The 22889-nt window shown below is 49.4% G+C and overlaps 1 protein-coding gene across 4 annotated transcripts in view; it reads right to left on the bottom strand.

Annotated features, from left to right (window-relative positions):
• The window catches only part of RASL10B (RAS like family 10 member B), a 654925-nt gene that overhangs the window by 436947 nt on the left and 195089 nt on the right, over window positions 1–22889 (bottom strand). The gene's annotated exons all lie outside the window — the stretch shown is intronic.

The following is a 22889-nucleotide window of genomic DNA, read 5'->3' as shown; positions in this document are numbered from 1 at the left end:
ACCCAATCCGAACACAGATGTCTGACATCCATCCTTGAATGGAGACACACTTGATTCATTTAAAAAATTGCAACAACCGTTGTTAAAATATATGTGGTGTTTTATTTTGTATCTTATTTTGATGACACAAAAAACAAGACTTTAAACATTGTACAGTTCAGGTTGCAGCACAGCGAGAGAAATCCCCTGTACTGACTGCTGTCACTGGAACGTTGTCGCTGGAACGTTTCTCTTATGGCACGAACGGCACAGGCGGGTATCACTTTTCGAACGCGGTGTCCAAGCCTCCCGTGAAGCCACCATGTAAAGGAATGATAGGCCACCAGCCTGTACCACATGTGAAAAGGAATGAAACAAACTGTTTTTAAATGACCAAGATAAGTTTAATAAACGTTTGTTTTCAATGACAATTCTTGTAACTAATGGCATTCTGCTCGGACAAATGCTATATGGACACTGCACACTACTGAACGACTTTCGTGCTTTACAATGATATGCATATGTAATTTTGGATATAGTAGAAGACCATGAAAAAGGAGTGGCATGACAAGCAGAGTATACTTACTCGTTACACGGATTACGAGGACAAACAGTTGCGCGGAGTTCGTGCATAAGCACCATCATTATCCACAACACGGACCGTGTGAGGCAGGCTGCCCTGAAGTCTGGCAGCTCGGTGATGCATTGCGGTCGTGGCTCGCCTTCAGAAATGTAGGCCACGCATCCCGAGTTTTCACAGCAGCAGCAGTTCTCGTCCTCGGTTGGCATTAGCTCGCACCGATTGCATGTGCACCAGGTGGAAACACCGTCCATGCGACTAGGTCCAGGCTCTTCAGCTGTTGAATCGTCCTCCCAACTGCCGTCCGAAGACCCATCGTTTTTGCGTGTTTCCCTTTCCAGTAGTTCCTCCTCTGTATACTCGGGATCGTACATGTAGGGCATTATTGTAGCCATTGTGTGTTAAACAAACTAAAATAATTTATAGCGGTGGTACTGGTATCTGTTCACACGGGCTACAAGCAACGAAGGTAGCTGACCAGAGCACAGAAACGAGTCACAGAATACTTAAAAGTAACACAGAGAGAGGAATGGAATCGAAAATCTGCTGCTGTGTGTTGTGAAACTGTCTGTTTATACTTATTGAGGAAAGAGGCGTCCTGCCATTTCCATGGCGACACGTCATTAGCTGAAGCACAGCGAATGTTGACACGAGACGTGCTTTGGCTTTGTGAAATGGGCGGTACGTGTCTGCTGATGACAGGCTCAGGGGCGGGGGATATGATTTAGTGCCGCAAAAGCAGGTCAGCCAGGGCGATGGGGGAAATGATAGGATTATCACAAAATGGCAGCTCCCTGATGCCCGTTTTCGCGTGCGTTTAATGGACGAAAACTCGGGTAAGGTCCATAGGAAATTTTTCTAAAATCGAGCGACTTAAGCTTAAAAACACATGGGCGACCCGTAGGGGCAATAAAAAATTTTGACCGAACCATTCCTTTAGTAATATGCTGCCAGTGTGCCTTTCATGTAATTAAATTTGCACTATGAATGAGTGTGCAACCAAACAGTATCCTTACAGGCAGGACCCTCTTTTGTGTATAGCCTTCGTTAGCCCACTGTCCTGTGCCTGTCTCGGGCTCCCCCTCCTGTATCCTCTTAAATGAAATTCCGACTCCACTTTCGGACGAAAGGAAGGACAAACTCTAAGGACAACCCTGTCCTTATGAAACACAGTGAAGGGTGGCTTAACTGAAAGTGCCTGTAACTCACTCACTGTGCGAGCGGAAGTGACCACAACTAAAAATACAGTTTAAAGGGTTAACAGTCTCAATGGACAAGAATGTAAAGGCTCAAATGGAGCACCCATAAGGAACTTTAGAACAAGGTTCAAATCCCAACCGGGCACCTGGAAAGGTGACGGTGGGAACACATTAGTGAGCCCTTTCAAAAACTTAGAAATTAAAGGAATTCTGAAATAAGAACACTCCTCAGAGGAGCGCTTAAAAATGGAAAGCGCAGCCAGGTAACCTTTAATGATACCCACTTGCAGGCCCTTGTGGGCCAAAGAAAGCAAAAAAGACAGAACCACAGGAATGTCACATGAAAAAAGGATCCACATTCCAATCCCTGCACCAGTCGCAGAACTTTCTATAACGGCAATGGTACAGGGACTTTGTTGCCGGTCACCTGGCCGAAAGCAACACCTCCATCACGTCTTCAGGGAAGTCCCAATCCTTACACCTCAACCTTTCAAAAGCCAAGCATGAAGGTTGAGGGATCTGACCTCTGGATGGAGAACCTGACCCCCCTCCTGTGAGAGCAGATCGTCTCGGTAGGGAAGACGACGTGGAGGGCAGGTGGACAAGCCGAGAAGGTCCGGGTACCACGTCCTCCGGGCCCATGCCAGAGCAATGAGGATCATTCGGGAACCAAACCTCCACAACCTCTGCAGCACTTGCGGGATGACGGGGACTGAAGGAAACGCATAGAGCAGTGGAAAAGACCACTCCACCACAAACGCGTCTCCTAAGGCTTCTCTTGGAGGAAATTCCCGCGAGCAGAACCTTTTGCACTTCCGGTTGACACTGGAGGCGAAGAGATCCACTTGAGGGGTCCCCCAAAGGGCGAAGATCTCCAGGTGAATCTCCTGAGCCAACTCTCACTCGTGAGAGATCGCGCTCTGCCTGCTCAGAGCGTCCGCCGTCTCGTTTTCGTCTCCGGCCGGATGAACTGCCGAGATCGAAATTCCCTGCTGGATGGCCCAGAACCAGAGCTGAATCGCCTCCCTGCACAGAGGAAGTGACTCTGCCTCCCCTTTTTGTCGAGTTAGTGCATGGCCACCGTGTTGTCTGTCAGAATCAGGATATTCTTTCCTCGCACAGTCAGCAGAAAAGCCTTCAGGGCAAGCCTGACGGCCCTCAGCTCCAACAGATTAATATTGAGTCTGGACTCCGACTGAGACCAACGACCGCTGTCAACTCGTTGGCATGAGCTCCCCAACCCGTGAGGGATGTGTCCGTCACGATCATCACCTCCGGCCAGGGTAGCCAAAATGGAGCCCTCCTCATCAGAGTGCCTTCGTCGGCCCACCACAGAAGGTCCTGAGCGACCGAGGGCAGCACCTGAACGGGGTCCGACATCCTGCCGGAGGACTGTGACCACTGCATCTTGAGAGCCCATTGCAGCAATCTCACCCGCAACCGGGCCTCTGGCACCAGAAGAATGCAGGATGCCATGAGGCCGAGCAACCTCAAGAACTCGAACGCTGGGAGACTCTGGGCACGTTGAAACTTGTGTACCATCTACTGAATGTGAAGAGCCCTCACCTGGGGAGGGAAACACTGCCCCAGGGATGTGCCGAGCACAGCTCCGATGTACTGGAGCCGCTGAGTTGGCGTCAAGTGGGACTTCTTTAAGTTGAGGGAGAAGCCCAGCTTGTGAAGGGAGTGGCAGGTGACGGACAAATGATCCAAGGACTTGCTCGGGAGAGCGCAGCCTGATCAACCAATCGTCCAGGTAGGGGTAGACATGAATCCCCCTTTTCCTGAAGTATGCTGCCACCACCACCATGAGCTTGGTGAAAACCCTGGGGGCGGAGGTCAATCCGAACGGCAGGATCCGAAACTGAAAGTGCGAGTCGCCAACTGCGAACCTCAAGTACTTCTTGTGCTTGGGATGGATCAGTGCTTGAAAGTAAGCGTCCTTGAGGTCGAGAGACACCAACCAGTCCTGAAGTTGAAGGGCCTGGAGGACTTGAGAGAGCGTAACCATCTTGAACTTGTCCTTCCTGAGGTTTTGTTCAAACCGTGCAAGTCCATGATGGGTCTCAATCCCCCATCTTTCTAAGAAATCAAAAAATAAGGGGAATACCATCCCTTGTTCCTCTCTGCTACAGCCACCAGTTCTATACCGCCTTTCTCCAGCTGGGCTTGTATGTCCTGCGCAAGGAGCAGATCTGGACGCAACAAAGAGAGATTCCCTGGTGGATAGACGCAAGGCCTCTGTCGGAAAGGAAGACAGTAGCCGTGGGCTACGATCTCCAGAACCCACACATCTGAAGTAATGGCACGCCATTCTACAAGATGCTGCGCCAGCCTTCCCCCAACCGGCGAACCATGGGACATGGCCTCATGACTGAGCTGAAGCGGCTGCGGCATTGCCTGAGGGTAAAGAGGCAACTGCCTGAGCAGCCTTGGCACCTCGAGTACCCTGTTTTCCACCTCTGGCACTTCTACGGTGGCCCCTTTGACTTGCAGCTCCTCTCGATCTACTAAAGGATGAGTAATATCGAAAGGAACCTCCCCTCCATTGCTGTCCCCTATGACGAAAAGGCGGAGGTTGGCGAACTGCAGCGCTCAACGACTTCGCTGCAGCTTTGGTGGTCTGCAACCTCTCAAGGCTCTTGTCAGTCTTGCTGCCAAAAAGATGTTCACCATCAAAGGGCATGTTGAGGAGCCGCGCTTGCACATCAGGAGCAAACCCCGACTTCCGCAACCACGCAAACCTGCGTATTACAGTGCTCGTTGCCATGGACCGGCTGACACAATCTGCCATGTCCAGACCTGACTTAATGGACTCACACATGGCATCGTTGCCATCCTGCACCATGGCAAGAAAACCATCCCATTCCTCCCCTTTGGGAATTTGATCAGCCGCTAACGAAATACAGTTCCACAGAGTGTGCGTGAAACGTGACAAGGCACACACGGAGTTGGCTGCCTGTAAAGCCATACCCCCTGAAGAAAACACTTTCTTCGCCCAGCCATCAAAACGCTTGTCGTCCCCATCAGGAGGGATGGTAGGGTACGATGCCTGCTTTGCTGGGACCGTAGCCGCCTGCACCACCAAACTCTCCGGAGTGGGGTGCGTGGTCAAGTAGCAGGGGTCGCTACTGGTTGGACGGCATTTTCAAGGTAAAGACTTGCTCACTGCCGGGAGACTCTCCGGGGCAGTCCAAGCCGCCGCCACCCTTCTTTGCAAGGCCATATGGAATGGCAGTTACGGGTCAGTTGGTGGACCTTGGTCGAGGATATCGTCAGGTCATCCTGCAGAAAATCCACTGGTGGCGTAGACCAGCCCAAGTATTCTGTTACCCTCGACATAAGGCGCCGGTACGAGGACTCGGCATGGGTGCCAGGCTCAGACCTACAGAACTCCACCTCCGGAGAGGTGTCCAGACCACTTGCGTCATGCAATGACTGCCACAGGTTTTCAATCTGGCTATGCCCAGACAAAATCTCGTCAGGTACCTCCTCAGGAACCAAAACTTCCTCAGACCCTTCATCCACCTCAGAAATATAATCCAGAGGCTGGAATGAGGGCACAGAAAAAGGGACAAAGAAATGTTTTGCCTTGGTCAGAGCCTTTCTAGGGGGTTCCACCGTGCCACAGGGTACCTTTGACAAAACAGCCTCGAAAGGCATCGATGGAATCGGCGTCTACATCGAGCGTGGCGCAGACAGGTCCGACACAGTCCTCGAGGGCATCAACGGCTTCCTCGGAGGCGGAGCCTCGAGAGAGTCCCTTGACGACCTCGGCGCCGTAGGCCTCGATGTCTTCTTCGAAGACTTCACATGCTCCGACGGTCTCCAGGTCGTCGAGGATCGGGACCTCGAACGGGCATATCTAGAGCGACCAACCTTGTCCGACCGGGACCTCGAAGGCGCCCGGTGATCGCGACGACCACTCGTGCCCGAAGGCGTGCGAGTGGTGTCTCTAGCAATGTCACAGCTGGCGTCTTTCGACGGCACGGATGGACCGGAGCCCTGCGACTGAAAAATCTCCATCATCTCCTGCCGAAAGGAATCCCATTCGGCAGGAGTGGAATGCTTGTTGGGACAAGCAACCCGCCAACGGACGAGGACGGGGAAGGCGACCGGTGACGGCACTTCCATCAGTGCCTCGACGAGGCAGAGGAATGGCGGGACCTACTCCGGGACCAAGACCCCCCCCCGGCCTTCGAAGTAAGCGACTGGCAGTCCACACAGTCATCCGTGTCGTGGTCCCCACCGAGGCACCAGAGGCAAGCGACGTGGGAATCCATCAACAACATCTTGGACCCGCATTCCTGACACTTCTTAAAACCCGGCCGTGGGGTAGAAGAAGACGAGGACATCATAGGTATTCACAAACTAACAGGTTCGAGGAACCGGAAGAACAGAACTCAGAAGAGTCGAGGCGCGCCGAGATCTCCGAAGCGAATACGTTCGTGGAAAAAACGGAACTGAGGCTACAGGCGTCGTGCTTTCTTCTTATAACATCCGGTGACGTCGGCTCGACGGAGGCCCTCGAGGACAGCGTATCGACGTCATCGACGCAGGAAGCAGAAAGATTTTCCGAAGCAGCACAGCTGGGGTGATTACTGTCATATCTATGGAATACGTCGGAGGACCCAATCCCCTCGAAACACACTGTAAATGAAATCCAATATATATATATGTATATTTATGGGTTAGAAAGCATGCATTAACAGTACATTAGCCACTTCCAAGGTTTTGTAATGTAAAAAAGTCCAACTTTTACTAAACACTAAAATCGGCTATAAAGCATAGCCATACTATTCATTAAATGTTTGATATGAACCCAACCAGGAAAGAGCACACTGTGCACCAAAGGTAACACTGGTGCTTGTAGTAAAGGAAATGCTAGCAGCCTGCATGCTACTGCTGATGGGGAGGGTAAAATACAAAATGTGGACATTTATTTTTTAGCCCTTCCTGTCTCCATTTAGTCTGGTGACATCGCACTCAGAAGCATAGAACATAGGTAGGTGTGCTTAAGATCCTAGGAAGCAATGAAAGCCTGGAAATGAAAAAGACTAGTTGTTGCCTATTGAAGAAAAGCGAGGAAAAGGGGTAGGATCTATTTGGCTATAAAAAAAAAAGCATGGCAGAGTGTCAGTAAGGCAGTTTAAGTTTAGGAATGAATTGGAGAGCGCCCTGACATTGATAAACCTTCCCTGCAGCCAAAAGAGAAGCTGCAGAATGCCATCGAGAGTGCTGATTCTCCCCACCAGAAAAGAAATTGTGAAGGGACTGAAGAAGTCTTTGAGAGTGCTGGAATCTCACACCTACCATTCATCCTGAGACCGCTGAAGAAGCCATTGAAACCACTGAAGTTAGGGTATGCTACAAACTTAAAGGGCTAAGGAAGCCCTTGGGAATACTGGAGTCTCACTCCGACGCTACATTCTGAGAGCCTGACATAAGACTAAAAGACTGGTAAATAATATGCTGTCTAAAACGGAAAAATAGGCAGATGCAAACTAAATAGACTGGTGAACCCTATAACTCCTAAAGTGGCAGAAGAGGGCGACATACACCTAAGAGACTGAAAAAAGTAATAAACATTCTCACATTTGTTAACTTCATAATCAATACTTTAAACTTAAATATTAATCTTTCCTCAGGCCTATCTACTGCACAACCCTGCGTTTCTCTTGCTGCAAAGAGGGTTTAATGCAATGCTAACTGTTTTTTAAAGGAGTTCCTAATATGTCAGTTTCCTAGTTTGCCATTTTGGAGCTAATTCGTAAATGTTTCACTGACACGATTTCCCTTTTTAGTTCCTGCTTCTCGCCTGTTTCTACCGTACTTGGAAATACCACAACACACAAAGCATATACTGCCCAGTGATTCTGTGGAATACAAAATCCCAGCCTATTTTCTTTCTGATGACGACCAAGTGTGTTTGGCAACAGAGGCGTTGGTGGGAGGGATGAGGGGGCTATAGCCGTGGCGCCCCCAGACATTTTTCATAGGGGTAGCCCGATGAGGTCACTTGGAATCTTGGGGTGGCAACTCAAAACCAACAGGCGAGCCGGTGGGGGGGGGGGGGGTGGTGGGGAGCAGCGTTTTTATATGGGTGGCCCTGGTGGCACCTCTGGGATATAGCACCGGGTCTTTTGGTGGGAGCCGCGGATAGAAGCTCAGGGACTACAACGAAAAGGCTAGCTAGCCAGAGACCCGACAGTCCCAACATTAGCGTAGTCCCACATCTTTTCCAGACCTTGCAACACCCCTGTTGGCACATGCACGTTCGGCTAGCTCCACCTCCCTGTACTTTTCCTTCGCATTTCCTCTCTCTCTGCAGTTGCCAGCCCAGTTAAGTGCGTTATGAGAACCCAATCCTTCTTCCACACCATAAGTGCTTATCTTTGTTATGGCAGCTCTATGCCCAGTTGGCACCTTTGGCATTCCTCGCCTGTGAAAGGTAAACATGGGCCTGAATACAACATTGAACAGCTAGAATGGACATGGCCATGTTTCTTCTGCCACACCACTGCAGAGGATCTCTGTCCTTTTGCGCATATACGTTTTGGTGCATATTGCCATGGTTACTGATGACGTCCAGTGAAAAGCACATCCTTTCTTCCGTTTTTATGCAAGGTTACGATCAGGTATGGACTCGAGGCAAGCCTTTCTTAGTTGTTGCCAATTCCTGGAGTACCAACACTGTTATCTTCCTGACCCTGGTCAGCCCTTTTTTCCGAACAGTCAGTCCCTCAGCACTGCTCCACTATTTATTCTCTCTGGCACCTGTTGCTTACTCCATCATTCCCTATTTTCCCCTTTTTGGCTGCCTTTCATCTCTTGGTGTTTCCATTCTATTGGCACAATTGTCCCATTCCTTGTCTTCCTCATTGTTGTCTGTCTGCAGCCATTTCTTTGGGACCACCTTCCCACAGTATTAGCAACTGAGCCGGCTGTCTCCTCTCTGCCCCCCAGAAATTTGTTTGCACTGTCCCTACATCATGAATTGTGGATGGCAGCATACAGTCATGTAAGGAAACTGCTCCATCTCAGGCTTCGGTGCCGACAGTGCTGGCATGGTTGCAGCAGGTTTCTTGCATCACATTTGTTCCTCTGATTCGTACCTTCATAGAGACTGGACAATATGTATGTTGTACAAATGTTAAGCACAGCTTGAAAATGCTCTGTTTGAAGAGTATCTTATCCAGTAAACCGTGTTTCCTTAAGCTAGCTGGCATCCCCATACTGCCACCCGTTTAACTAGGAAGCTACAGCTCTGAAAAGTGCTTGCAAAGGAGTGGTATATATATTATACGGCCCGTGGTAGCGGCCATGTAGTTATGGTTAAGTTTCTAAACTCATAAGAAAAAAACGTTTCGGGCTTCTTATAACTTCGCTCCACCTGGACGAATCCTCACCAAACTTTGCAAAAAAGTATATGACCTGCTCTGAATTTGTCCGCCAACTTTGGTTAGGTTTCGTGCAGGGGGTAAAAGTTATAAGGGGGTCCCAACATTTTTTTTCTCCATAGAATGATTGGACAAAAACTTTGCGCACGGGTACAGCCCTAACGGCTGGACGGATTTGTACCAAATTTGCGGCAGGAGAGGGGGCTTGGTTCAGAAAGCGTGCTTGTGTGTGTTTGGTGGGAATCCGATCAGTACTTTCGTTGCAAATAACGGATATGTATGTCTCAAAAAATGTGTGATATCTGGGTCCGCTCCGCAGACCTATTTCCCTATTCGCTCCGTGGACAGAAGGGTCATTGGCTTGCGGTACGGCGTGCTGTCAGAGAAGTTTGGACGCGGCCGGTGGTTGGCTGAAGGGAAGCGTGCTCTGCGTCAACATTTTTTGGCAAACACCGCCATGGTGTATCGGAGGACAGTGCGCCAGCGGATAGGTATGGAAAATATACCGTACGTCATGTGTTGACGGCAAGAAGGGAGGGAAAGGGTAGGCGAGTGAGAAGTGGTTCATGTGTCATATGTAAATAGGTGGAAGAAGACAGAGGAGTGCCTGCAGTATTTGTGCGTAATGCGCCAATTTTCAGGTACCTAGACGGGCGACTACTTTGTGTGGTGATTGGAGGCAGCTGTCGTAACGGCCCGATAACTACTGCCGCGACCTGTTTGCTGCAAACTCTTTCCGTGGTGAGTGGTGGCAGGTGAATTTCAGAAGCGGAGTGAGTTGCATGTGACATAGGTTGGGTGCGAGCGCAGGTGGCTGTGCTATCCGGATGGATAGCGGTAGTTGGGTACATGGTGGCATGCATGGGTGCATGAAGTTGCGTTGGGTCTGTTGAAGGATTAGACTATTGGGTGCATGGCCGAAGGCCGTAGGCCATGCACTGAAGGGTATTACCCAAATTGACCTTTTACAATTGACCTTTTGCACAATTGACCCAATTATAGTGGTCCTAATTGACCTTCTGCACAGTTGACCTTTATGACAATGCATTTCTTACCGTAAAAGCATTTCTGATGGTTGTATCTGCTTAGATTCACATGCTGTGCATAGGTCCGACATCCAGTGGTCACTGCAGAGTATTGCATTTTGTTTTTCGTAGTCGAAAAGGGGACGTCGACAAGGCGTGTCTGTAACACTATCCCTATAGTGACGTGTGTTGTACCCACAATCCCTCACGCGTCGAGGTCCCTCTGTTTGTATTTTTCTGCCCTGAGGGAGCCTTCTAGACGTGAGTGAGTACAGAAAAGAGAGAAATATAGAAAGATGTCTATGTTCCTTCCATCCGAGCGGGGAGGAAGGGTGGGCGCATGTGAATCTAAGCAGATTCAACCATCAGAAATGCTTTTACGGTAAGTAATGCATTGTCTTCTGATGTTTGTTAATCTGCTTAGAATCACATGCTGTGCATAGACTAGCGAGCAGTACCCGGAGTTGGCGGTGGGTTATGAGAAGGAACAGTAGAGAAAAGATGTCTTAATACTGCCTGTCCCACCTGGGAGTCAGATCTAGAGTGTGCATCTAGACAGTAGTGTTTTGTAAAGGTGTGCACAGAACTCCAGGTAGCCGCTTTGCAGATGGACTCAAGGGGAACATTTGCAATGAATGCTATGGACGCCCCCGTGCCTCGAGTAGAATGTGCTCTTGGCCTAAAGGGCAGTTCTCTCTTAGCAAGAGTATAGCAGAGAGTGATGCATTGGACAATCCATCTAGAAATAGTGGACTTTGAAACTGCATCCCCTTCTCTTCCTGCTGCCACCGAGACGAAGAACTGATTAGTCTTCCTCAGTGATCTGGTTCTTTCCATGTAGAACATGACCGCTCTGCGCACATCTAGTGTGTGCAGAGTCCTTTCTCCCAAGTTGGAAGGATTTTGAAAGAACGCTGGTAGTTCTATAGACTGGTTTACATGGAATTTTGAGATGAATTTTGGAGCAAACCTTGGGTGAGTGCGTAGAACCACTTTATCTTTGTGAACTGTAACAAAGGGGTCTAGAACAGAAAGAGCCTGTAGTTCACTTACTCTCCTGATGGAGGTGATAGCTATTAGGAAAGCAGTCTTAAGAGTGAGGTCTTTAAGAGTTGCTTTGTGCATGGGTTCAAAAGGTGATCCCATGAGTTTTGTAAGTACCACGTTAAGGTCCCATCCGGGAGCTGGGTCTGCTATCGGGGGGTGTATTCTCTTTACTCCCTCCATGAAGGCCTTTATAACAGGGATCTTCCACCACGACACTTTGAGTTGGGAAGTGGTGTATGCAGAAAGTGCCGCTAGGTGGACTTTAATGGAATTGAACACTAGACCTGAATCCAATAAATGGGTCAGGTATAGAACAATATGTGTGGGAGAGCAGTCAATTGGGTTGATGCTCTTTCCTCTGCACCAGCTGACAAATCTCTTCCATTTGCTAGAATAGCAGTGGCGAGTGTTAGGTTTTCTGGCTTCCCTGAGGATGTCCATGCATCTCTGCGGGCGCTGTAGGTGTCCAAATTCTACGACCTCAGGAGCCAGGCTGCTAAGTTCATGTTCTGGGGGCATGGATGCAGCGTCCTGCCCCTGTTTTGTGACAGCATGTTGTACGGGCAGGGGAGTTTCACTGGGGGAGATAGAGACATCTCCATCAAGTGAGCGAACCATGGCTGTCGGGCCCACATTGGGGCCACCAGTATCATGGTTACTTGTTCCTGGTGCATCTTGTGCACCACCTTGTTGAGAAGGGGAGTCGGGGGAAAAGCGTAAACAAATTTCCCTGACCATCGAATCGACAGACCGTTCCCCTTGGATTGGTTTTGGGGGTACCAGGAGGCGTAGCTTTGGCATTGTGAGTTCTCCAGGGTTGCGAACAGGTCTATTTCTGGGAATCCCCATTGCGTGAAGACGTCGAAGACGATGTCTTCGTGCAGTCGCCATTCGTACTCTTCGGGCAGGGGGAAATCTCTGCTGAGTTTGTCTGCCAGCAGATTGAGTTCCCCTGGTACATGTTGTGACAGGAGGAACATATTCTGTTTGAGAGCCCACTTCCATATGTTTTGGGCCAGTTTGGACAGACCTGGAGAGTGGGTTCCCCCCTGCTTGTTGATGTAATACATGGCTGTGGTGCTGTCTGTAAGGACCATCACTGTCCTGCCTTGTAGGTGTTCCTGGAAGGCTTTTAGCGCCTTGAACACCGCTAGTAGCTCCAGAAGATTGATGTGTTTGGATGCTACGCTTGGAGTCCACTCTCCGTGAGCAGTCTGATGGGATAGGTGAGCCCCCATCCTGTGAGGGATGCGTCTGTGGTTAGAGTGGCTTCCGCCGCGGGTGTGGCAAAGGGTTTCCCTTTTTCTAGGTTTTCTTTTGTCCACCACCGTAGCGAGAGAACTAAGGCCTGCGAGACCACTACTAGATCGTCCCATAGTCCGCTGGCCTGACACCACTGGCTGTTGAGCCACTCTTGCATAGGGCGCATGCGCAGGCGCGCGTGAGGTACCAAATAAATACACGACGCCATCATGCCTAGCAAGCGCATTGCTTTGCGTACCGTCACCTCTCGACCGGACACATATTGAGGGATCTGAAACAACATGTTTTGAACCCTCTCTTTGGAGGGGAAGACGAGGCCGTCCTTTGTTTGAATTAGAGCCCCTAGGAATTGTTTGATTTGGCTGGGGTCTAGGCTGGACTTCTTTTCGTTGATGGAGAAGCCCAACTGGAACAAAAGGTCTACAGTCTTTTGGGTATTGGAGAAGCATGTTTCGTAAGAATCCCCTGTTATGAGCCAGTCGTCGAGGTAAGGGTAAACTGGGATGGACAAACTGCGCAGGTGGGCCGTGGGCTACGGTGGAAAGTACCCAGCGGTCTGACGTTATACCCTCCCATGCTGGAAGAAAGGATGTTATCCAGCCCCCGACCGGTGTTGCATGGGAGGGGACGCGAATCTTCGCGTCACTTGGTGTTGTTAGGGGCTTGGGAACCTCTGGGGGTGGACCCTCTCCCTCTTCCTTTGCCCCGACGCTGTCCTCTTTGACTGTACTGGCCACTACTGGTCTGGAAATTGGTGGCAGGGTACTGTTGCTGCTGGTTTTGTTGTTGGCGTTGGCCACGAAAAAAGCGTTTATTGCCATATCCGCGCCTGGTAGCGGGCTTAGAGATTTGGTCAAGAGTTTTGATTGTATCGAACTCTTTTTTAGCCATCTCCAGAGCCTCATCCACCGCCTTCCCAAAGAGGTTGGAGTCTTCAACAGGTTTATTTATTAAAGACGCCTGTGTCTCCGGTTTGAACCCTGAGTTGCGCAGCCATACGTGTCGTTTTAGGAATATTCCCTGAACTAGGGAACGTCCCGCAGTTTCTGCCGCATCCAGAGAGCTCTTCACAATACTCTGGTTGACCTGGGTTCCTTCGCCAATAGTTGAAAGCAGGCGTGTACGTAATGGTTCCGGTGCTTCTTCGGCGTCTTTACGCAGTTTGGCCCACTGCGCGTCCGCATAGCTAGCGAGCAAAGAATTGTTGTTGGCAATTCTTGCCGAAAAGGCGGCCGAGGATGTAATTCTTTAGCAAGGGCATATAACCGCTTGCCCTCCTTGTCAGGTGGTGCCTCACTGGTGGAAAGTGGTACCCCTGCCCTCTTTCTTGTGTTGGTTACTACCAGGGAATCCGGAATGGAATGTCCCCTGATGTACAGCGGGTCTGAGGGTGAAGGAGTGAAAAGTTTTTCAATTCTAGGATTGACCCCTCTGATTAGTGCGGGTGTGGACAGCGAAGGGATGATTCTTCTCCTCACCGAAGCGAGGAGGGGAATTGTCTGACTGACCGGGGGTTTCTCCTTAATTACCCTTTCTACAAAGTCTAATTCAGGAGAGAGCTCCCCAGTGTCTAGTTCGAAGTGTGCTGCTGTTCTGCGCAACAGGGCATTAAATGTGGGTTGATCGTCAATGGGAGACGTGTTTCTAACCGGTGAAATGTCAGGAGGATTTAGGTTCAGGACATCAGTGTCGGAATATATTGATGGTGATTGCCAGGGGTGAGAAGGTCCTTCTTCTGGATTTTCTCCGAAGCCTTCTCCTACCGAGTCTGGGCTGTCCTCCAGACCTTCCTCCTGGTTCCGTCCGTCTTCCTCGTCCATAAAATCATCCTCTTCCTCAAAATAATGTTCTTCCCCAGTGAGGTCATACACACTGTGGAAGTCTGAGGCTGTGTCCTGGTGGGGATTGACTAATCTTGGAATTTTGGCCCTGGGGTCCTCCTGAGGCCCTTCTCTTATTCTCTTTGGAGTGGGAGGGTTTTGGGCATTCATAAACCTCTCCATCCTTTCCATGCAGAGATGGAGCCTTTCCATGGTTTTATGGGGTACCCCTGAGCGGTCTAGTAGCTGAACACGGCTCGACCTCTCCCATAACGTCGAGGAAAGTGTCCCGTCGCCTTCCGAAAAGCCTTCAGTGTGTCTTTCGACCTTTGCGTAGCGCTCGACGTGTCTTTCGGCGTACGCTTGTGGGCGTCGGCTACCACGATCCTCGCCAAGCTCTCAGCGACTCGTTTGTCAGCGGGGAGCTGTGGTTTCGACGTTATGGGTGTCGAACGCTCTACGGCGGCATGCGCTTTCTGCTGATGCGCTCCGGCCGATGATTTGGGGGCGGCGCCCTTATTTGCCGAAAGCCCAGTCGCTGGTCGCGGCTGCGGTTGCGAGAAGGGCTTCGAACCCGAACGGTCCGAGGAGGCCGCCGGTGAAACCTGCGTCTCCTTGGGCGCTGATGCTCTCTTTGCCTTCGGCAAAGAAGAGCCATGGGTTGTGTGCTTATGTGTGGTCTTGTGTGCGTCAGTGTCGCCGGGGTGTTCATCCCCATAAGCAGGGCGTGAGCCGAGCCCGTCGGGGCCGGGGACAGACGACGAAGCGCGTGTGCGCTCTCTAGGGGGGTTTACGACTTCCGTAGCGGAGGTCGTGGTATCACGTTCCTCGTCACTGTCGGAGGTAGCGACGGTGGGTGGAGCGTCGGCCTTCGACATAGCATAGGCCGCCCACCTTTTGACCCTACGGTCTTTTAGAGTCTTCGGCTTAAGAAGCCGACAAGCCGTGCAACCTTCCTCCTTGTGATCGAGGGGCAAGCAGCGGTCAAAACCTAAAGGGTGTCCTCTCCATAGCTGAGGCAATAAAACGTGATAACCACCCCAAGGGAAAGGAAGGGGAAAAGGAAAGGCATTCTCAGAAAAGAATTAGAGATGTCCCACGACCCCCACTCTCCCTACTGTATTTGGCCTGCGAGGCCAGGCCACGTGTTCGGCAACGCCGAAGGATCTCCTCCGCTCGTCCCCTCCGTCGAAGATCTTGCTCGGCGGAGAAGCTTCACAACAGCGTCGAGGGGAGGATCGATATGTTCTATATTAATATAGGAAAACGACCAAAGGTCGAGGAGATGAAATCTGCAATGTCTCTCGAGGAGCTCCGCGTAAAGGCGACCAGTATCTGGGCGGAAAAAAACAATCTGAGGGACCTCGACGCGTGAGGGATTGTGGGTACAACACACGTCACTATAGGGATAGTGTTACAGACACGCCTTGTCGAAGTCCCCTTTTCGACTACGAAAAACAAAATGCAATACTCCGCAGTGACCACTGGATGTCGGACCTATGCACAGCATGTGATTCTAAGCAGATTAACAAACATCAGAAATTATTTTAGTTATTTTATATATGTATTGGGTTGGTTTTGGATTATAAATAATATAAGGGGATTGGGTGGGGGGGTTGCGGGTGGTTTTGGATTGGGTGGAGGGTTGCGGGGGGGTTCCCCCCGCATATACGTCAATTTTGACCTTCGAAATTAGGTCAATTTTCCTGAGGTCAATTCTCCTGAGGTCAATTGTGAAAAGGTCAATTAGTATACAACCGCACTGAAGAGCCTAGGGCTTCAGCTCACCCACCGCAGCAATGCATGTCTGACTTTGCATCCGGTAGAGGGTGGTGCTTGCATAGTGTGGTGTGTGCAGATTGGTAGGAGTAGGGGCAATATTGCGAACAGTATGTGGGTAGGTTGGCAATGACAATCCTTTGTGAATGGAAGTGGTTACGCCCATAGTATGTGCATGAAAGTGCATAGGGGTGCCAGAGACAGTGTTTTCTTTCTACATTACGGTTACTGTTGCAATTTGTTGCTGTATAGTTCCATGGCGGTGTGCAGGTTGGATAGGAGCGCTGGTGGCAGTGGTGTGTATGTGGATTGTAGTTGCTGACTTGCATGGTGGCATAATGTTGCGGTGGGTGTGTTCAAGGCCTAGACTATTGGGTGCATGGTCAAAGGCTGTAGGCCGTAGGCCATGCACTCAAGAGCCTAGGACTTGAGCACACCCACAGCAGTAATGCATTTTTGACACTGCATCAGTTAGAGGGTGGTAACCTGTAAAGAATGGTTGTGGAGCACATTTCAGATGCCATAGAGCAGGAGAAGTGAGCTGCCATGCGAAATCAAACATACACGCAGTTGAGGTCACTGTTAGAACATGGTAAAGTTTTTGATGTGTGGTTGGAGATGGTGCAGTGAAAAGTCACGCAGTGTGGGCACTGGGTGCAGTGTTTGCATACTGTTAGTATGGAAGAGGGTATTGTTGAAGTGCAGCTTATATGTCCTTGGATAGTGTGCTGTGTGCAGATTGGTTGGACTAGGGGCAATGTTGTAAACATTTTGTGGTTAGGTTGGCAGTGACACAATACTTTGTGAATGGAAGTCGGTAAGACCATAGTATGTGAATGAAAGTGCATAGGGGCGCCGGAGACAGTATTATGTTTGCAGATTATGGTAACTTGCATTTTAGGCTGTACAGCTCCATTGCGGTGCAGAGGTTGGGTAGGAGTACTGGTGCCAGTGGTGCACAGGTGCATTGTGGTAGTTGGCGACATGCTCACATGCATGGTTGCATTACGGTGCAGTGAATGAGGCCAAGGACCACACCCAGTGCAGCAATGCAAGTTTGACAGTGCATCAGGCACAGGGTGGTGATCCTTGGAGAATGGGTGTGGAGCACACTGTAGAGGTGCTACAGCAGCACAAATTAGTTAAAAAGCGTGTAGTGTGCGTTTCATGGTTGTGGTGATAGTTGGAATATGCTACAGTATTTGGTGTACGGCACGAGATGGTGCAGTGAGAAGTTGTGCAGTGTGGCTACAGGGTGCAGTGTTTCTATACTGTGAGTATGGAAGAGGGTATGGTTAAAGTGCAGCTTATATGTGCTTGGTTACTCTGCTGTGTGCAGATTTGTTGAAGTAGGCCCAATGTTGTGAAAATGTTGTGATGAGGTTGGCAGTGACACAATACTTTGTGAATGGCAGTGGGTAGGGGTGGTGGAGGCTGTGGTATCTTTGTGGATTGTGCCAATTATGACCTGTTTTCGTAATTGGGCGTTTTATGGTGTGGGGGAGTTATGTAGAAGTGCCGTTACGTATGTTATGTTTGTGCATAATGGTAGCTGCCCACATGGTTGCATATATGGATCATAGTGTTGTGCTGGGTGTGGGCAAGGGCTGGATTGTTGAGTGCATGGCAAAAGGTGTGCTGGGTGCGCCTCAGGACCTTTGTGGATGCTGAAATAGTGCATCCTTTTGCAGAAGTTTCTGGTGGAGGGGCTTTGGAAGCAAACGGAACGTGCAATGAGAGTGCTTAACGGTAAATATGGAGTGGCCTACAGAAATAATAGTGTGCAGTGCAGTGATTTAGTATGTGATTGCTGTATGCATGTTAGAAAATTTCACAGCAGCCAATGAGGGAGTGTTGGAAAAATGCCAGTGCAAAGGCAAGAAGTATTGTGTCTGCTTTACTGGGACGTGGCCCTCACTGTAGCTGGGAAAGTACACGTGCCACAACCTGCCCTTCTGAGCATGGTGCCTTTGCAAATGGTTCTGTGGGGATTATCCAATGAGGTGTCGAGGGTGTGGTTCACAGGAAGGGGCAGTGACTTATTTACCAAAACTTCGATGCAGTGAGGTTGGCAGAGATGGACAGACGCTGAGTGCTGATAGTGGGTGATAGCTTTGTACAAGATCTGCACATGTATGCCGTGGAAAGAGGTTTTGATGCTAACTTTCAGTTGGAAGGAGTGGAGGCTTTTTGGGGCACAGTCTATGAGTGAGGTTTCGGTGCCATGGTTCTCCTTTGTACATGTGGCGTCTCTGTCGGTACTATGGATGTTGTGGTCGTGCATTATGGAGGACTACATTTGGGGTACATGTCGTGCTCACATTTGCTCCATCACCTGAAGAAGTTGATGACAGCAGTGATGTGGATTTTTCCCACTGCCAAGGTCATTTTCTCATCCATAGCACCAAGAGGTGCTTGGGACCATACCAATGTAATTTGTCCACAGCCAGAGGTCGGGAGGTGTTTCATAAACAGAAGCATGTGTGACTTTATGTGCAGTGCTGGGATGTTCTGCACCGACTATGACAGTATTAACGAGCAAGATTGGCAGTGGTTTACAAGGAAATGTCATTTTTTTAACCTCTATTGGCAATGCTGTTTCATTTGCCACTCTGCACGAAGCATTGGAGAGAATCCTGTAGCAATGTAAGAGAAGCGTTAACGTTCAGTGCGTACAAATGTCAGGAGGACAAGAAACAGAAAGTGATGGAAAGACAAATTGTATGCAAGCACGTACATAACAAAAACAGGACAAAATATTTAAAAAAGTATTTTGTGAGACATTATTACAGACCCAAACCCCTACCCTGCTTTACACTTACCACTCCGCCCCCTCCCTCCCTAGCATGAAAACTCAGCGGATTATGCTGTACTTTCACGCTTACACGTGCAACATCCAGCCATTTTCAGGTGGTAGCAATGGAAATGAAACAGTGGAGCGAAAGACAGTGCTCTATAAGGTTTATGGTTCAGGTGTGTACGCAAACACTATGGCAGAAGGTCACTTTGTAATAGGGTGGAAGTGTGCAAGGTAAGGGGCAGGCATCCTGGATGCATGCATGAACTGTATGCATTTGTAACATGCATGCAGTTCTCCTTTTCAGCAATGTTTTGTGAAAAGTATGAAGTAAGTGGGGTACTGGGGAAAACAAAACAAAAATGTGCAGTGTACACTGTAAGTGGCAGGCATCCTACTGTTATCAATGTATTGTGTGTATGATATCATATGATGTGGATTTGTATGCTATGGCATTCGTAGTGCGCCAATACACACGTTCAGCAAAGCGCAATGAAGCAAGGGAGGGGGAACAGAGAGGACACAGAGACAATGACCCTACTAGGCCAGGTGTCACTTAGACTGACCAAGTGTATGGGCGGAGGGAGGGGGAAGGTACAGTACATGGTAGGAAGAACAAATGATAAGTGAAAATACAGGCCGATTATGCCAAATGCACAGATAAGTGCACACATCGGGTGGTGGAGGAACTGTTGGGGATACAGAAAACAGTCCAAGTGCGGGGTTTGCTAGAAAGGCTGTGCAGGGTCACCTGGCGGGGGGGTCACACGGGCCCGACATCACAGAGTCGCCAGGTAACCAGCGCATGTTAAATGTACGCAAGGCAGTCAGGCGGGGAGAGGAGCAGAAACAGCAGACGCTAAGAGAAAGGCTTTGAGGTACTTCCGGAGCCAACGATGGTTCTCCTCACGTTTCAGGGAAGCAGGGAGGCTTTTACAGAGGGAGGTCCCAGGTGACAAAAGCATTTACCACCACCTGGTTCCTTGCCGTAGCGACTGACCCTGAGGGAGTTGGAGGTGGATGAGGAAGTAATTGGAAACATTTCAGTGCAGGAGAGATACCTTCCCAAGTTGCGCACTCCTCTTCTGGATGTGTTCCAAAGGGCGGAGAGTCGAAGCAGGCAGATTTACAAAGAGCCTGTTGCAATAGTGCAGCTTGGACAGAAGTACGGCTGTGCAGACAGTGATCTTTTGGAAAGTTTCTTTCATTTGGTACGTACAATCAATGCTGCTTTTAGTGGGGAAAACATTTTGTAGCATTGTCGGAAGGAAAGCAGAGAGTTCCTGTTTTGATATTACAATGTATGATATGGGTAAATCAGAACCTTGCAAGCACATATCACTGCAGTGCCTCTTGATGTTAGGGGATGAGAAAACGGTATGCTTCTAAAGAACTTAATGGCCGCAAAGTGGCACATACCGTGCGCTGAGACACTTATAACTTAATTATAAACAAACTGTCGAAAAAGGTTTTGTACCTCCACTTTGTGGGGATGGGTGCTCATGTACATGAATGTGCCTGCAGAAATCTTGCAATCTTTTACGGAACTTTGCACTGTAAGTCCTCTGGAGTGATAGGACACTTGTACACTGATTTTGTTACGGTACCTATGAAGTGTTCTGCAGAACTGATGGTGTTAAATGCTAACGGCTTGCATGGCATTGGTGTAATCGTGTGTGCTTATTTACCCGTAACCCAATGAGGTAGTGGTAGAGAAAAGATAGTGGAAAGGGAAGAAGGACAGCTCCAGCTTTACAGGGGTGCGGCCCTCGCGGTACTTTGGAAGCGCACGTGCCCCAATCTGCGCTTCTCACCATGCTGCCCAATTGACAGGGCACTGTGGGGATTATCCAATTAGGTACCGTGGGTGTGGTTCACAGGAAGGGCCGGTCAAACTGTTGTACATTGCACTATGCGTAGTGAGGGTGGCTGACATGGCGAAACGCATTGTGTTCACTGTAAGTGATCCCTTTGTCACAGATCTGCACAAGTATGCCCTGGAAAGACAGACAGCAATTTCGGTTTGGAAGGAGTGGGCGCATTGTGGAACGTTGTGTATGAGTGCAGTTTCGCCGATATGCATGCACTTTGCAAAGAGCTGCCCACTTTTGCTACTGTCGATGTCAGCGTCATTTACTACGGCGGTATGCATATGGATTACCTGCATTGCTTACATTTGTTCCATCGACTGAGGACATTGCTGGATGCTTTTTCCCACTGCCAATGTGCTTTTCTCATCCACAATACTACAAAGAGTATGGGGCACTGCGCATGGATGTTGTTCAGAGCCAGGCGTAGGAAGGCGTCTCATCAACAGAAGCATGTGCACTTTTTTGTCCACTCGTGGGATGTTGTTCTGCAACAATGACCTCATTTTTTGTGGAAATGTGGAGTTCTTCCAAGAAAATGGCATTTTGTTGTCACCCATTGGTAATGCAGTTTTGTTAGCCCGTCTACAGGATGCAGTGAGGAGTTTACTGTATAGTGGGAGTACACGAAAGCACAAAGTGAAATAAAAACCGAAAAAGGTGTTTCTCTAGAAGCATCCAAGAAAAATAAAAGGCTCTTTTAAGAGCCGCCCCTTACCATGAACTCCCCCTACCCTGGTTGCAAGTTATTCCCCCACGCCCGCACGAAAGCCACATCCGGGTATTTTGAAGATGGTGGCAATGGAAATTGGACTGTGGGGATTGTCCAATCAGGTGATTAGGGTGTGCGGCAATAGGAAGGAGGACTCCTGCTTCACTCAGGCCCAGCCCTCGCAGTACATGGGGAAGCACACGTGCCACATTCTGCACTTCTCACCACGCTGGCCTATGGAAATGGGACTGTAGGGATTGCCCAATCAGGTGCTCAGGGTGTGCATCACAGGAAAGCGCGCCAATAGGAAGAAGGACTCCTCCTGCTTTACTGGGGCGCTGCCCTTGTGGTACTTGGGAAAGCGAACATGCCACAATCTGCGCTTCGCACCATGCCGGGCAATGGAAATGGGACTGTGGGGATTGTCCAATCAGGTGCTCAGGGTGTGCGACACATGAAAGGGCGGCAATATATTTTCCCATTACTCTGTGAACTGACGGTAGCAGGCAGAGATGGCGAGACGCACAGTTTTCATAGTGGGTGATCCCTTTGTGCTAGATCTGCTCCAGTATGCAGTGGAAAGAGGCTTTAATGGCAATTTGAATTTGGAGGAAGTGGAGGCTTTGGAGGCTTTGTGGTGCGGTGTAGATGTGCGTGGTTCGGCCATTTGCTTGCAGAATGTCGACGAGCGGTCACTTCCGCTACTGTACACGTTGTGGTCGTGCACTATGGAGCCTTGCTTTTGGGTTCCATGGCTTGGTCACGTGTGTACCGTCAACTCAAAAAGATGATGAAAGCAGTGAAGCGCATTTTTCCCACTGCGAAGGTGCTTTTGCCATGTATACCACCAAGTCCAGTATAGAACTATTCCAATGAATGTTGTCGTCAGCCAGAGGTCGGAAGGCATCTTATCAACAGAAGCATGTGTAACTTCTTGCGTGCTGCTGGGATGTACTCCTGTGAGAATGACAACATTGGCCATCGATATGTGGATCTTCTCAATGGAAATGGCATTTCATTGTCACCCAGTGGCAATGACACTTTGCTTTCCAATCGATAGGCTGCACTGAAGACGCTATTGTAAGAATGTGAGGTGAAGTACAACAAATAAAAACACTTATAAAAACAGGGAAAGAAATGGCTTCTATGGAAGCACCTTTAAAAAATGTTTTAAAAAATACAAAACGGCTTTTTGGGGAGCCATCCCTAGAAACGAAATCCCCTACCCTGGTTGACATTTATTACCCCAAATGTTCTTAATGGCACGTTATGGTTCAGTTGCGCTACCACAAACCTTTCACCTTCACAGAAAACACTATGCTAAAGCAACGTTCTGGTTACAGTGCCCTACTACAAACCTATCAAAAAACACTGCTAACGGGACGTTATGGTTATTATGCACTACTGAAAACATATCCCC

The sequence above is a fragment of the Ambystoma mexicanum genome, chromosome 9, assembly GCF_040938575.1.
Source record: "Ambystoma mexicanum isolate Mex_15411 chromosome 9, UKY_AmexF1_1, whole genome shotgun sequence".
In the NCBI taxonomy this organism is placed as follows: Eukaryota; Metazoa; Chordata; class Amphibia; order Caudata; family Ambystomatidae; genus Ambystoma; species Ambystoma mexicanum.
The sequence above is the reverse complement of the archived record's forward strand: the minus strand, read 5'-3'. Positions and strand labels throughout refer to the sequence as shown.